We start from the raw sequence: 17,522 nt of genomic DNA, 5'->3' as shown, positions 1-17,522 counted from the left end.
GCAATTGGAACGAGTGGAAACAAAGCTTTTTATTCTCATTCTGTGAGAACAAGCTTCAAAGCTGAGATAAAGCTATGTCTTACAAGTACAACTCCAGGCCGGTTCTTGACTATTACTTTGAGAAATGGAGACTTCTGCATTTAGCTGACTGCTCTATCCCGGGCTTCACTGACACGCTTTTTATGCTGGTACTTCCGGAAGACATGCGGCGTCCTATTCAGCTTCGAAAGTCAAGGAACACAGACGAGTTACTACAGAATATAAAATAGATGTGTTATAATATTGAGCAACCTGTGAGAAGTTATGGTAATGTGAAATCTCAAAGTGAACTGGCCCCACCGAATAAACAAGTCGCATATCAAGAGGACGGCAGGACGGCACTGCACACACCTCCGAGAAGAATTCACGGTGACCATAATACGTAATATTTCTTGTAGAGCGCACCAACTTGGTATATGTTCCGGTGTATGTAAATGGAAAAGAAGACAGTGCGTTGGTCGAGACTGGAGCTTCCATCACTGTTGTGAACAAGAAACATATTCCGGACATGAACCCAGTGACATATTTTGCAGTCAGTTTGTATGGATACGACGGCAAAAAGCAAGAGCACCATCAGTGGGCGGAGGTAATCCTCTCGGGTCAGAGCAGGAGTACCAAAACCAGAGAGTTCGTTCTCGATGGAGTAAAAATGAAATGATTTCGTCACGCCAAGTAATGCAACAACTCCATCTAATCTCCTAGTTAGTGCTCAAGATGATCGGCAGTTATCATCGTTCTCCCTATTTAGTGAAAGCCTTCGGAGGCCCACTACAGTAGATGACGAAAGCAGGATATGCGCGTAGCTCTTCTGTGTAGGAGGCTATCGTAAGGCTATATCCAAGTTTAAAGTTCAGTTGGAGCTTCGAGATACAACACTAGCGAAAGGCGAACATTACAACATGTCGCGAGATAAGAATATATTTCTCAAGGAAGAAGTAAAGATGCTCGACACTAATGTTATCCGACCGTCCATTCTACCTTTGCGTCACCCATCACTATAGCACCGAAAGAAGACGAAACGTATAGACTTTGCACCGATTACCATCAAATTAGCAAAGAAACTGGCTTGTTCCCTTTCCCGATGCCACACATTGGCAAAATTATCAATGAAACTGGTGATTAAAGTGTCTTCTCTCGCTTGGATCTTTGCACGGGTTTTTGGCAAGTGCCTTTAGTAGAGGAAATCAAGATCTTTTCACTATTTATGACACCTTTTGTTATATGTATATAATAGACCGCCTTTTGGTTAGATGAATTCGCCAGCTTGGTTTGAAATGATGATGAAAAATGTTTTCAAGCCGCATCTTGGACGCTTTCCAACGTCTACATTGATGACAGTATAGTTTACTCGAGGTCAGAAAAAGAGCCCTCAGAGAACTTGGCCACTATTCTGCAATCGCTTAGTGATGTAAATCTGAAGATAAACGAAAGAAAAAGTTAATTCTTCAAGCCTCGGATAGTTTTCTTGGAAGGGTGTGTGATGGTGAGAGGAACTTCGGGAACCATGCGGCCGCAGTAACGATTGTGTTATCTTCGTCCCTACACGGTTAGCTTTTTGACAAAGGCAAGTCATTAATGCTGAATGAGACGCTGACTTTCCGAGCGCTGTATACTTAACGAAGAAAGGAGCTCAACCTTTTAATTATCTAGTCCAATATTGCAGTACTGTCGAGGAGGCAGTAAAGTAACGTCAGTAACAACAGTAGTTGCAAGAGGTGTATTGAACAAGGTTTTAGTTTAATAGATACTAGTGGGTTAGTTGGTGATCTATGATATGAAAGCACCGTGCTTAAATTTTACACGTTCACGCACACAATAAAAGGACTTACACAGGATCTGCACTCCATCTGCTCTTGCGTACAGAGCCTGTGTATGTCCTTTTCGTGCTTGCGTGAACGTTTCAGGTTTAAGTGCGCTGCTTCAACATCAAGGTTCTATCGTCCTTTGGAAGTGTGAAAAAACAAGGATGAGCTTTCAGATTAACCAGCAAAGATGTGAGAGACAGATGAGTAATGTTGTCAACAGCCCCTCTTGCCAACTCTGATGGAAAAGTGTCACTCACATTAGAACTTTCCTCGCTCAGCATGCCGAACTGGCGTGTCCTGACTGCCTGGCTGCGGTCTGCTAGTCAGCGGATCACTTCCCGATCAAATTCTGTCCAGTAGTTCACCTTCACAATCGCTGCTATCATCCGTGCCCTGAATTTCAAAAACACACTCTGAAACATAATGTGTAGTTCGCTGAGGAGCAAAATGTTTTCACTGCTGACGATTAAATTCGAGCTGCGAACAGGAGACGTAACAAAATTACAGCTTTATTTTTTAGATGTACGTATTTTGATCATTTATGTTATGGACGTCCTCTTCCTCATCTGCACATAACCATCACCACCGCTTCGCATCTTCATTGTTGGCGGGCTAGCTCGTGTTTTGGTATAGAAAGGTCGAGTAAAACAATGCTTCTCAAGTAGTGGCAGTTCTTTAATATCTTTATGACCTCTCCACATTCCTCTTCTAAAGCTCCATTTGGGTCGCCGCTTACGCCATGTACTCACTGACATGTACCAACACGACCCAATGACGTCCACCGGCCCCAAACAAGTGACAGCCATCCCACCCTCCTGTTCTTTAGGCGGCCGTCAGCGCGATCTTGAGGTGTTCGCTGGCCTGCCTGGTGATGACGTCGTAGACTGGTTGGACAACTACGATCCAGTAAGCTTCTTGAACCACTTCTAAATTACTGAACGTTGCCTTCTACGTCATTGGGGTCGCCAAGACATGGTTTAAGAATCACGAGCGCGACTACGTGATTGGTCTGCTTTCAAAGAGCATCTTCGATGTGTTTTGGCACGTCTATGGTTTGCTCTGAAGTTTCTAAGAAGAAGGTCTCGGAGCGCGTGCAGCATTATGGCGAGTCCTACGCCATAATGCATAATGCTACATTGAGGATATTATCGCACTTTGTTGTCGCGTCGACAACGCCCTGCCAAAAACTGACCGTGTCCGCCACCAAGACATCGGATCTATCGCTCTCAACGCCCTTGCTGCACAAAATACAACGAATGTACATGACGTCATCTTTGTGTGTCAGCACCACGACTCCTTGCAGTCAAACCGTTTGCAGCCCAACTCGTCCAACAGCCCCCTGACCAACAGTGTAGAGCTCCGAGCTCTCATTCGAGTTCGCATTCGTGAAGAACTGGAAGGTCACGATTTGTCCCCTTCCTAGAGCACTCACGTTCATCCAGCTGCTACCAGCCTGCACAGCATCACTAAGGAGGAGTTGACCTCCCTGAACCGCGCCAATCGCCCAGCCTCTTCTCCTTGCTTGCCACCACCATCGTACGCCCACACTGCTGCAGTGCCACCCGTATCTCCTTGCGCCACGTCTGCTGTGCCAGCTGAAGGTCAGCTAGCGCCTTTACTTACGCGAGCGCCTGGTCCACCTGATTTCTCTGAGTGGCGTCAGTGACGGCCGACTTGCTACTACTGCGGCATATGTGGGCACACCTCCCTGTTTTGCATACGCCGCCAACAAGACGAATGACGAGGCTACGCCGCCTTTGAGCACGATGCGCATTCTCATCCTCAATCATACAACCGACTCTGTGATAATCCCTTCTCTGACCGATCTCTATCTCCGGCTGGCTTCTCCAACACGCACCCGAGTTCAGGTATTTCGAGGCGCCGTACCCCTTCGGCTGGATTCTCAACATATTGTCCAACGTCTGGAAAACCAACCAGTGCAGTTTTTGGAAAGAAAGTTGCGTGTTCCCGAACTGTTATAATTCCTCCTCAGCGCCCGTCAAGCGTGTTATCGGCGTCTGTGCAAGGTGTGCTGTTATTGGCTTTGATTGACACGGGAGCTACTATTTCTGCTATTCCAGCGGATTTGTGCTCTCGGCTGAACAAGGTGAAAACGCCTTACATTGGACCCTCTCTGCGTGGAGCTGATGACGCAATTATTCGATATTCCGCACAATGTACTACACACTTGATCATTGATGGTATCCATCGCCACATTCAGTTTGCGATTTTAGTTTTGTGCGCTCACGAACTCTTTTTGCGGCGGGACTTTTTCTCTTCGGCTTCCGCTTTAATTTACTGCCGTCAACGCGCCGTAGATCCGACTCAGACCGACCATACTACTGATGTCGACAAACGAAGATTGCCTCTCTTCGTGGCTTCCAATTCTGGGCTCCCTCCCGGCCGCGAGCAACTTATTACCCCCTCATTTCCCGCCATCCCCGATGGCGATGGTTTTCTCACTCTATATGGCCGTTGCCTTTACTGTGGGTTTGTCTTCGCTTGAAGTCTGGTGCATTTCAAAGATGGTTGTGCGTCCATCACCGCTGTGAATACAACCGAAGAGAGTGTTCTTTCACATCAAGGCACCACTGTTACTCGCTGCATGGACACTCAACCCCTCTCCGTTTTTCCCTTTGATGCTTCTCAAGCTACCCCTACGTCGCGCAAATAGGCTACTCAATCCACCTTTGTTTCCGCAATAAGCTCTGAACTTAGCTCTTCGCAGACTCCGGCATTGATAGATTTTCTTACGGAGCGCCAGGCATCCTTTGACGCCCATTAGTCTTCACTCGTGCAGACTTCCGTCGCATCCCACCGCATCGACACCAATAGCGGAACTATTGTGCGCCGTTGTGGCCACCGCGTCCCCTTAGCCGAACGCCAAATCATCGTGCAGAACGTCGTCGACATGCTAGAAAAGAACATGATACGCCCCTGTGCCAGTTCTTGGTCATCACCTGTCGCTTTAGTACAAAACAAAGACGGATTGGTACGTTTTGTGTCGATTACCGCGCGCTCAATAATATCACGTGAATCGACGTCTATACGATGCCGCATATATTGATGATGCGCTTAATTGTTTGCAAGGGGCGCAATACTTCCCGAGCATAGATCTTCGTATGGGCTACTGGCACATTCTAATGCTTGAAGCTGGAAAAGAAAAAAAACGCCTTTTCTTCTCCTTGTGGTCTTTACGAGTTCAACATAATGCCTTTTAGCTTATGCAATGCTCCCGCCATATTTGAAAGAATGATTGAAACGGTTCTTCGTGGCTTCAAGTGCAAAACCTGCTCATGTTAACCCGACAACATTCTCGTCTTTTCGACCACTGTCCGGTAGCATTTGCAGCATCTCGACGACGTGCTCACGTGCCTTGCCACTGCTAGTCTTCAACTAAACAGCAAGAAGTGCCTTCGGTAGCACAGAGATTAATTTTCCGGGCCATCGTGTAAACAAATACATCGTTCAACTTGATTCTGATAAGACTTCCTCATTTATCTATTTTCCACGCCCAATTCCTGCGGAAAAACCGCGTAGATTCCTCGGTCTTGCCTTGTACTTCAGGCGTTAAGTAGGATTTTGCAACTACAATCACGCCTCTACATAGACTTCTTGCCAGTGCCAGTTCCTTCCAGTGGTGCGACTGGTGCGAAGCCGCTTTTCGGGAACTTAAGTGTGCCTGAGCCTCCCCACCCATCCTTTGTCATTTGGATGGTAAGGCGCTCACTCTACTGCACAGTGACGCTAGTGGCTAAGGAATTGCCGCCGTGCTGCTACCGTGCGACCGCGCTTCTCCCGAGAAAGTCGTCGCATATGCAAGCCGCGTTTTGCTTCCACAAAAAAGTAAACAATCACCGAACAGAAATACCTGGCTGTTGTAGGGTCCGTGCAGAAATTTTGCCCATACCTCCAAATTCGCCATTTCACTGTTCTAACCGATCATTATGCCTCTAATGAAGAAAGGCAGAAATGACATCCCGATCATCATCTAGAGCGGAGGGCATGAGATCGGCGCTCGAACACCACCATCTGTCTCTCCCGACCTACTGTTCTGAGCTACCGCCTGTTTGTTGGACTCGTCCAATAAACCTCCTTACATTTGGTGGAGGTGCTGGGTACGCACATCGCCGACACCCTGGAACTCCGATCCCGTACGTTGCACTCGACCATGCAAGCTGACGCTGCCCAACCGCCGCCATCTCTCCCGGCCGCCGTTTGCCCCGGCCCGGTTCGCCAGCGAGACCCCCAGGTATTTCGGGTACGGAAGACCCGGACGTCGAGGACTGGCTGTAGGCCTACGAAACAGTTAGTGGACCCAACAAGTGGAATGACGCTGCTAAGCTGAGTACCGCGAACTTTTATCTGGCTGGCGTGGCGAAGCTTTGGTATACGAACCACGAATCGGAATTTGAGAACTGGTCCGCTTTTAAAGAGGCAATATCTGCCGTTTTCGGTCGCCCTGCCGTGCGGAAGTTACGCGCCGAGCAACGGCTGCGCACACGGGCACAGGAACCAAACGAAACTTTTACCGCCTATATTGAGGACATAATCGATCTCTGCAGGCGCGCCGATGCTTCAATGAGCGAAAGTGCCAAAATACAACATATAATGAAGGGTGTCGACGACGATATCTTTCAAATGCTTCTCGCGAAGTCTCCTGGCACAGTGTCTGAAGTGGTAACTCTGTGCCACAGCTATGACGAATTGAGAAGGCAGCGGGCTCTCACCCGACGTTCATCTCACACACATAGTCAACCACTCGCTGCACTGGACATCGTGCCTGACCAGTCACACCTTCTCGCACAAATGAAAGAATTTGTGCATAAGGAGGTAGCCCGTCATTTGTCTCTCCGGCCGTTTGCTCAGCGTCAGGAGCTCCCACAGCAGCAGCAACTGCAGCGACCAATCCCGTTGGCTCCCATGCTTCGACACGTCATCCAAGAACAGATTTCCGAGGCCATGCCAGTGCCCATTCAGCAGCAACCTGTCGCCGCGCCTCTTAGTTACGCTGACGTAGTAAAGTGGCAGCAGCTTCAACAGCCCTCACCGTCCCATGGTGTGTCGTATGCTGCATCCCCGATTCAGCCGTCCGTGACATGGGCTGCTCCCATCACTGCGAATCCCTGGCGAACGCGCGACAACCGGCCGATCTGTTTTGCATGCGGTGGCCCTGGTCATATCGCCCCATTCTGCCGCCGTCGCGCGCCAGGATACTCAGACGCCCGTTCGCAGAACTACATGGATCGTCCCCGCTCTCGTTATGAGAGTCCGGGTCCGCAAACAAGCACGTCTTCACGTGACTATCCGCAACCCACGTCTCGTCGCTCACCTTCACCCCGTCGCCGATCCTTGTCGCCCATGCGTCGTCGACCAGCCCCTGAAAATGAGGGAAACTAGCCCCCGCAGTTCGTGAGGCAAGAACTGCGCTGTCGAAATGCTCAAGTCCTCGAACTTTGCCATCGAATATTGTCAAAGTTTCTGTAGAAGGCACCCGTGCATATACTCTTGTCGATACCGGTGCTGCCGTTTCTGTTATAGACGCCACATTTTGCCGCAAGCTTCGGAAGGTGACCACGCCTCTTGAGATGATGCCCTTACGTACAGCGAATGGAGACCCTGTTCGGCCTATAGCTGCCTGCACTGCTCGACTTATTATCGCTAAAGAGCACTACACTGTTGAGTTTATCGTCCTTTCATCCTGCTCGCACGACATCATACTTGGCTGGGACTTTCTATCGCATAATCACGCCGTTATTGATTGTGCCAGATCTGAACTTGAGCTCTTTCCGTTGTGTAACCAGTCCAACAACCCCGTTCATCAAGCCCCACACAAACTAGTCGTAACAGAAGACAGAAATTCCGCCGACAGCAGCTGTTTTGCTCCCCGTGTTCTGCAACAGCATATGTGATGAACCATCACGCCTCCTTCTAAGTCGGAAGCCCCTTCTTCTGCCTTATTCGACCCTCTCTATTTCGAATGGAACAAGCGCTCTCTGCCTCACAAATCCTCTTCCGTATCCCATCAACCTGCTTAAAGGTGAATCCCTTGGATGCGTGCAACCCATCGATATCGGCCAAATTTTTTCCGTGCAGCAAGATTCAGCTCGACGCGACCTCGACGTCGTCAGTGCCCTTAAACCTTCTGATGTACCAGCTGCCGACCTATTCGATTCGTCGATCGCAGACGGACCATTTTAATGCTCTGCTCTTCTCCAGCTGTGCTACCAGTTCCGCGACTCTCTCGATGTTGCCCAACGTACCAGCTTGGCCGAACGTACCTTGGCCGAACTTCTACCATTGTTCACTACATCGACACCGGCTCCAACTCGCCAGTGCGACAACGCCCTTACCGTGTCTCCACCGCGGAACGTAAAGTTATTACCGACCAGGTTGAGGACATGCTTAAACGCAACGTTATTCGCCCTTCACAAAGTCCACGGGCATCACCTGTGGTTCTCGTTAAAGATAGGATGGACCAATTCGCTTCTGCGTGGATTACCGGCGCCTAAACAAGGTCACTCGAAAAGACGTGTACCCGTTACCCAGAATTGACGATGCCCTTGATTGCCTACAAGGTGCCGAGTTTTTTTCATCGTTAGATTTGCGTTCCAGGTATTGGCAGGTGCCTTTAGCAGAGGCCGGCCGTTCAAAGACAGCCTTCGTCATGCCTGACGGTCTATATGCATTCAATGTCATGCCCTTCGGCCTCTGCAATGCGCCTGCCACCTTCGAGAGCATGATGAACTCTGTTCTGCGGGGTTTGAAGTGGCACATATGTCTCTGCTACCTCGACGACATTGTTGTCTTTGCGCCAGATTTCGCAACCCAACTGGAACGCCTCAACCATGTCCTGACGTGTCTGAAGAGCGCTCAGCTGCATCTAAATCTCAAGAAGTGCCGCTTTGCTGCGCCAAAACTTACAATTCTCGGTCACGTCGTATTAAAAGACGGTGTGCTTCCGGACCCGGCTAAACTAAGAGCCGTGACCGACTTCCCCAAACCGACCACTCTTAAAGCAGTTACGAAGCTTCATAGGGTTATGCTCCTACTTTCGTCGGTTTGTGCGCAACTTCGCCTCTATAATTGCGCCTTTGACCAAACTTTTAAGCAGCGCCTCAAATCTTTCGTCATGGTTTTCTGAGTGTGACCAAGCCTTCTCCACCCTTCGCGGTCTCCTGACGTCACCACCTATACTGCGCCACTACGATCCTACGGCCGCAACTAAGGTGCACACAGACGCCAGTGGTGTCGGCCTCGGTGCTGTTCTCGCACAACGAAAGCCTGGGTTCGCAGAGTATGTCGTCGCATACGCCAGCAGAACGCTCACCAAGGCTGAGTCAAACTATAGCGTCACCGAGAAAGAATGCTTGGCAATAGTCTGCGCGCTTGCCAAGTTCCGCCCTTACTTATATGGCCGGACGTTTGATGTAGTGACGGATCATCATGCATTATGTTGGCTGTCTTCGTTGAAGGATCCGTCAGGTCGTCTTGACCGCTGGGCTCTTCGACTTCAAGAGTTCGACATCCGCGTTATATATCGTTCCGGAAGCAAGCATGCCGATGCTGATGCACTGTCGCGGTCACCACTATCCACCGAAACTGCGTCCATATCCACTATAGACCACCCATTGTCAGCTCTTGACGTCGCCACCGTCTCCTCTGCACAGCGCCATGATCCCTGGATCGTTTCGCTTCTTGACATTTTATCCGAGGCATCCGCCCTTTCGACCACTCGAACACTGCGACGCCAAGCTTCGCACTTCAGCATCCGTGATGGCCTCCTGTACCAGCGCAACTACTCGCCGGATGGTAGGAAGTGGCTCCAAGTTATCCCCAGAACGCTGCGCTCTACAATCTGCGCCTCCTTTCACTCCGACCCGTAGTGTGCTCACGGCGGTGTCTTCAAGACCTATGAACGCTTACGCCAAAGGTACTACTGGCGCGGAATGTTTCGCTTTGTCCGCAAGTTCATTCGCGGCTGCCAGGAGTGTCAGCGACGAAAAAACCACCGCATCCTGCCGCAGCTTCATTACAGCCCCTTCCATGCCCAGACCGCCCATTCGACCGCGTTGGAATTGACCTTTATGGACCTTTACCTTTGACCACGGCGGGAAACCGATGGGCTATCATTGCTGTCGACCACCTTGCACGATACGCCGAAACCGCTGCTCTCGCCACCGCGACAGCACAGGACATCGCCTCTTTCATTCTCAAGCGTTTTGTGCTTCGACACGGTCCTCCTCGCGAACTCCTCAGTGACCGTGGCCGCGTGTTTCTCTGATGTAATCCAAGCACTTCTCCACCAGTGCAACATTGTGCATCGGACGTGTACTGCCTACCACCCTCAGACGAACGGTCTCACTGAGCGGTTTAATCGGACACTGGGCGACATGCTTGCGACACATGTTGCATCTGATCAGTCCAACTGGGACCTGGTTCTTCCATTTGCGACATACGCGTACAATACCGCTACGCAAGTCAAAACCGGGTATTCCCCCTTCTTCCTTCTGTACGGTCCCAGCCGACGCACACTATCTACACGTTGCTGCCATACGCACCAGATGCCTCAGAGTGCGCGCCCGTGTCGGAAGCCGCCCGTTACGCTGAAGATTGCTGACAACTAGCCAAGCGCTTTACTACAGCCGACCAACAACGCCAGAAAAACGCCCGCGATGATGACCACTCTCCTGCCACAACATTCGCTCCTGGAGCACTTGTGTGGCTGCTTGTACCACCCTGCGCCCCTGGCTTGTCGTCCAAACTTCTCCCAAATTATCATGGTCCCTACCGCGTCGTCGAGCGTACTTCGCCCGTAAACTACGTCACTGAACCTCTTACGCTGCAAGGCGACCGTCGTCGACGTGGACGTGATGTTGTTCACGTAGAAAGCCTCAAGCCGTACTTCGACCCTCTTGTCCGCATCTGTTCGATCGCCAGGATGGCTCCACCTTTCTCGACGGGGGCAATTGTAATGAAGAAAGGCAGAAATGACATCCCGATCATCATCAAGAGCGGAGGGCACGAGATCGGCGCTCGAACACCACCATCTGTCTCTCCCGACCTACTGTTCTGAGCTACCGCCTGTTTGTTGGATTCGTCCAATAAACCTCATTACATGCCTAACAATTACTGAATAGAAGTGCGTGGCTCTTGTATGGTGCGTGCAAAAATTTCACCCATACCTCCACGGTCGGCATTTCACGGTTCTTACCAATCATTCATCCTGATGTCGGTTCTCAACGACCAAGAACTTGTCAGGATGACTTGGCTGCTGGATCCTCAGATTACAGGCATATGATTTTGACGTCGTTTATAGGTCCGGAAGAAAGCAACTAAACGCTGTCGTACTTTCTCGCCGCCATCTTTTGGTCACGTTACGTCACCTTGTGAACTTGGCCGCAGAGACACCGCGTCTTCAGTGTTATCTATTGGTTCCTCAACCAAGTTGCCATCCAGCCGCCTTTCTGTGTTTCCTGCTGACCAGCGCACTGATCCATAATGCCACAACGTCATGGATCGCTTCATTGGTGTTGCAATGCTACCTAACGCCTGGCTTTGAAAAGAGCTCAAACTATTCAAATTAGAGAACGATGTTCTTTACCGCTACATGCTTCACCGGGAGGGCAATCGATTGGTTCCTGCCGTTCCTGGCTCTTTCGGTGACCAAGTTCACCAGGCTGCTCACAACGACCAGAGGTCTGGCCACTTGGGTTACCACAAAACCCCGAGGTCATTCAACCGGCGTAGCCCGATATGTCACCTCGCGCACTCTTTGCTAACGCCGCAAGCGACCTATACCACTGCGGCTGCCGGCACGCTAAAGCCACTACCTTGTCCAGCAGAACCCTTCGCTGTCGTTGACATTGACTATTACGGCGCTCTGCCGACCACTGCAGGCGGCAACCGGTGGATCGTCACTGCTGTGGATCACTTGACGTGGTCAGAAGGTCAGATATACGTCAGAACGATCGTATATGCGTCCATTTATTTCGTCTACATCTGCAGTGTTCTTTCTTGATTATTTTCATTTGTATTCCCGATAACCGTATTGCGACTGTGCGGTAGCAGAGCTGTCAATTTCTTGCAAGCGCAATATGCTCAAACCATGTCTCACTGACCGAAGAATGCACCACTGCTGGTTAAATGAGCCACGAAATTCCCAACTTCGTAGCGCTTAGGCCCGCAGCGTTACCAGAAAAGCTACGGGGCAAGTACCCCCCCCCCCTTTCCTCCTTCTCATTAGCTCTAGCATAACCACTATCCAAAGAGGTAGAAAAGCTGAAGACAGCACTGGGAGCGGTCAAGGTCGCCTGCTTTGTGCGAGGCCCAAAGTGGTATTGAGTCTGCGGCCCGACTGACCATTCTGAATAGCTACCCGGGGGCGCTAGTTTTCGGACGCCAAGGGACAAGCAGATACAACGAACGGATGATACGCGACTCGGGGCCTCTTGATAAGCGCTGGAAACTTCTCCCTTTTTTATTTCTCCCACAAGTATTAAGTGCTGTGCAAATTCAGCGAAAATACATCCTCTACCTAGGCGTGCTCAAGACTGCGTGCATGCGTGAGATTCGGGAAACGAGAGGTTAGGGCCAAGGAGAATTGACACCATATCGTGCAACCCGCAAAAGGCGTACGAGTCAGCAGATCTTTTAGGCACATAGGGCCGTCTGGGCCCTACTTTTCGGGTAACAACGTAGCCTAGCGGTCTGCGGCATTATCTTACTGAGCTATGTCGAATGCTCGGTATCGGTAGTCGAAAATTCAAATCCTCCGCCCGTCTATTTTTCACATTCTCCGTTGCACTACATCTGCAGGCTTGGAGTGACGCCTCACACCGGCGAAAGATGCCGAGAGCGAGTGGCGCTATACTAGTCCAGGTACAACCAAATTAGGGAGGCCGACTAAGCTGAACAACGACACTCCCTCACCATAACAGCAATTGGCCTCCCTGGTGCAGGGTTCGGCCACAACCACCCTAATGATATCTTCAATTAACCAATGACCCTCAGTCCCCAGCGGCTGCGGAGCACCTGGCCAAGGCGGCGGTCAGGCTTTTAACGCAGCGGAGGGAGCTAACAATCTCTGGGTCCGGACAGGCTGCCAATGGAAACTGACCCTTACAACGTTTAACCCCCGAGCCCTCTCGAGTGAGGCTACCTTAGCAAGACTCTTCGAGGAGCTATCAGACATTGTTTGGGATATTATTGGCCTTAGTGAGATTAGAACAACTGGAGAGGCTTACACATTGCTGAATAACAGCCATGTCCTCTGCTATAGAGGTCTCCCGGATAAGAACCAATACGGGATAGGATTCCTAATCTATAAGGACATAGCGGGCAACATTGACAAATTATACAGCATTACGAGAGGGTAGCAGTAGTCGTAATCAAACTTATTAAGAGGTATCGATTAAAGATAGTACAAGCCTACCTTCCAATGTCCAGTCACCACGATGAGGAGGTAGATCAGTTTGATAAATACGTTGAATTAGCGTTGACAAAAGTGCAAACTCGGTTATAGTAGTAATGGGTGACTTTAATGCAAAAGTGGGGGAAAGCAGGCGGGTGAACAGGAAATTGGCTACTACGGCGCCGATTCTAGAAAAGCTAGAGGAGAGATTCTGGTAGAATTCGCAGAAATCAATAAGCTGAGAATAATGAACACCTTTTTCAGGAAACGTAGCAACAGAAAGTGGACCTCGAAAAGTCCTAATGGTGAAACAAGAAATGAAATAGATTTCATACTTTCTGCCGATCCCAGTATAGTGCAGGATGTAGAAGTGATAGGTAGGGCAAAGTGCAGTGATTATAGGTTAGTGAGGGTTAGGATTCACCTCAATTTGAACAGAGAAAGAGGAAAATTGGTCACGAAAAGACAGGTCAACTTAGAGGAAGTAAGGGTAAAAGCAGACAAATTTAGGCTGGTGCTTGCAAACAAATATGCAGCCTTAGAACAGCGAGATGATGATGATGATGACATCGAGGTAATGAATGAAGGCGTAATGAGGCTGGCCTCAGAGGCAGTACTCGAAGAGGTAGGCAAGGCACCAAGGCAACCAGTAGGCAAGCTCTCCCAAGTAACAAAGGACCTAATAAAGAAACGACAACGAATGAAAGTATCTAACTCAAGAGATAAGATAGAATTCGCGGAACTGTCAAAACTGATCAACAAAGCGAAAAAGGTGATATTCGAAGTTATAAGGTGAGCAAGACTGCAGAAGCCGTAAAAAATGGACGCAGCCTGAAGTCAGTGAGCAGGAAACTCGGCATAGGACAAAGCAAGATGTATGCACTGAAAGATAAGCAGGGTAATATCATCAGCAATCTCGAAGGTATAATAAGAGCAGCGGAAGAATTCTATACTGACATGTAAAGTGCCCAGAGGACACAGGAGTATTCTATTCGAAACAATAATGAACAGTATACAGAAACTCTTCCTATAATTAGAGACAAGATCAGAAGGGCCTTGAAAGGCATGAAACGGGAAAAAGTAGCAGGAGAGAATGGGATAACAGTCGAATTATACAAAGATGGAAGAGACATAATGCTAGGAAAACTGGCGGCTCTCTATACGAAGTGTATATCGACTGCAAAGATCCCAGAAAATGGAAGAATGCAAACAGTATACTCCTCCACAAAAAGGGAGACGTTAAAGAACTGAAAATATAGGCGCGTTAGCTTACTACTAGTATTATATAAAATATTTACCAAAATAACCTCCAATAGAATAAGGGAAAGACGGCACTTTAATCAACAAAGGGAACAGGCTGGCTTCAGGAAGGAATACACTACAATGGATCACATGCATGTCATTAATCAAGTTATTGAGAAATCCGCAGAGTACAATGAGCCTCTCTATATGGCTTTCATAGATTACGAAAAAGCATTAAATCCAGGAGAGATACCAGCAGTCATAGAGGCATTGCGTAACCAAGGAGTACAGACCACTTATGTAAATATCCTTGAAAATATCTACAGAGATTCCACAGCCACCTTAACTCTACACAAGAAAAGTAGGAAGGTACCTATAAAGAAAGGGGTCATACAAATAGACACGATCTCTCCAATGCTATTCACTGCCTGCTTGGAAGTATTCAAGCTATTAAACTCGGAAAGCTTAGTAGTAAGGATCGACGGCGAATAATTCAGCAACCCTCGGTTTGCCGATGACATTGTTCTATTCAGCAACACTGCAGACGAGTTACAACAAATTATTGAGGACCTTAACAGGGAGAGTGTAAGAGTGGGTTAGAAGATTAATATGCAGAAGACAAATATACTGATAGATAAGCGGGCAAGAGCACAAAAGTGCAAGATCGCAAGCCAGCCTTTAGAGTCTGTGAAGGAGTACGTTTACCTTGGTCAGCTTGTCACAGGGAACCCTGACCATGAGAAGGAAATTTAGAGAAGAATAAAAATGGGTTGGATCGGCATACGGCAGACATCGTGAGCTCCTGACTGGGAGCTTACCGTTATCATTGAAAGGGAAAGTATACAATCAGTGCATTTTACCGGTGCTGACATATGGGGCATAGACTTGGAGACTGACAAAGAAGCTTGAGAACAAGTTAAGGACTGCCAAAGAGCGATGGAACGAATAATTCTAAGCATAACTTTAAGAGACAAAGAGAGCGGTTTGGATCAGACAGCAAGCGGGTATAGACGATATTCTAATAGACATTAAGAGAAAGAAATGGCGCTGGGCAGATCATATGTAATGCGCAGATTAGATAACCGTTGGACCATTAAGGTGACAGAATGGATACCACGAAAAGGGAAGCGCAGTAGAGGACGGCAGAAGACTAGGTGTTGCGATGAAATTATTAAATTTGCGGGTGCTAGTTGGAATCGGTTGGTGCAGGAAAGGGGTAATTGGAGTTCGCAGGTAGAGGCTTTCGTCCTACAGTGGACATAAAATAGGCTGATGATGATGATTGTCATGATGATGATGACGACGACGACGACGATGATGATGATGATGATGGTGGTGATGATGATGATGATGGTGATGATGATGATGATGATGATGATGATGATGATGATGATGATGATGATGATGATGATGATGATGATGATGATGATGATGATGATGATGACCGCTTACTGACCGCTTCGGGAGTGCCTGCTTTCTCCCTTCAAGCTCTTGCGCCACGGAGCCCCTGCGTCCTTTTGAGCGATCGCAGCAAGGCATTTCTTTCAAACACGCTTGATGAAGGTCTCCAAAGTTGCGACACCACGCACGCGCCAACCTCCTGCTACCACCGCCAAACTAATGGTCTAACAGAGTGATTTCGTCGCACTCTCAGTGATATGGTGTCCATGTATATCTAACCTGACCATCATAACCGGGATGCCGTTCTCCCCTTTGTGACATTTGCCTACAACACCTCTGTCACAACAGGCCACTCTCCGTTCTTCGTGGTGAAAGGCCACAATCCAACCTCTGCCCTCAACATTTCTTTCTTTTCAGGCGCTGTAAACACTTCTCCATTCATTTGCGACCAGCTTGTGTCTCGTCTTGCCCAATTTCACCACATGCCCGCATAAATACTGAGGCGAGCCAAGAATACCTTAACAGTCCTTATGATGCCTCTCACCGTGTTGTTCTCTGCTTCCTTGGTGACAATGTACTGTTTTGGACCCATGTGTGAATGCTTCGTATATGTGGAAAGCTTCAACCTCGGTATATCGGCCCCTACAAAGTCATGGAACAGACCTTTCGAGTGAATTACCGCGTTACGCCTGTAGACACACCTACTGACCGACGCCGCCGCAGGAAAGAAATCGTGCATGTTTCACGCCTCAAGCCATTCCATCAGCGCTCTACGCTAGCTTAATTCGCGGCCAGGCTGGCCGCTTCCATCCGCGGGGGCAATTAGTGTGAGCAATTATATTATGGACGTCATCTTCCTCATCTGTACATAACCATCACCATTGCTTATCTTCATTGTCGGTGCGCTAGCTCGGGCTTTTGTAATAAAAGCGTCCAGTAGGCCGTTGCTTCTCATTGTACATGTATATTTGTCATATTTCAAACTGAATTTAAAGAGCGGGCGCTTCTTTTTGGATTTCTTATTGACGACGCGCTGACGAATAAACCAAAACTAGGCAGACGTAATGTCGAAATCACGTTTTGTTAACTTCCATGGGGAATCACTCAAAACAGCTCATGATAAGGCTCTTCTACATGCGAGACTGCTAGCCCGATCGTTCAAATCGCCAATGGGAAAGCTAATTAAATGAGTTTTTGTAAGCTAACAGAAGCCTACCTATAGTTACTGTCCACCGCACTGGATTGACAATGGAGTGAACATAAAAACTTCTCACGTGAAGTAAATCTTATTTTTTCGATCAAGACTGTTTCCAATAATATCACACGATATTTTAAACTGTAATGTATGTTGCTGTCGCATACATATACAGCATATCCATGGTTCACACGTCATAGACCCACATTAGACATCCAGAAAAGGAAGCCAAATAACGTCATTTGAACGGCCACATAGCACGAAGGGGACATCCCTTAATTAGTCATGGAGTGTTGTTTTCGTCTTAGGAATTTCAACCATACCAGTACACCTGTAATGCGCTCCTGCGTGCAGCAGTGGTCTGGTCACAAAAGACGACGACGACAAGCCCAGCAAGCTGACGGTGCACGAGCAGTTGGATCGGCAA

Source organism: Dermacentor variabilis, chromosome 7 (genome assembly GCF_050947875.1).
Source record: "Dermacentor variabilis isolate Ectoservices chromosome 7, ASM5094787v1, whole genome shotgun sequence".
Taxonomy (NCBI): domain Eukaryota; kingdom Metazoa; phylum Arthropoda; class Arachnida; order Ixodida; family Ixodidae; genus Dermacentor; species Dermacentor variabilis.
This window is presented reverse-complemented; position numbering follows the sequence as displayed.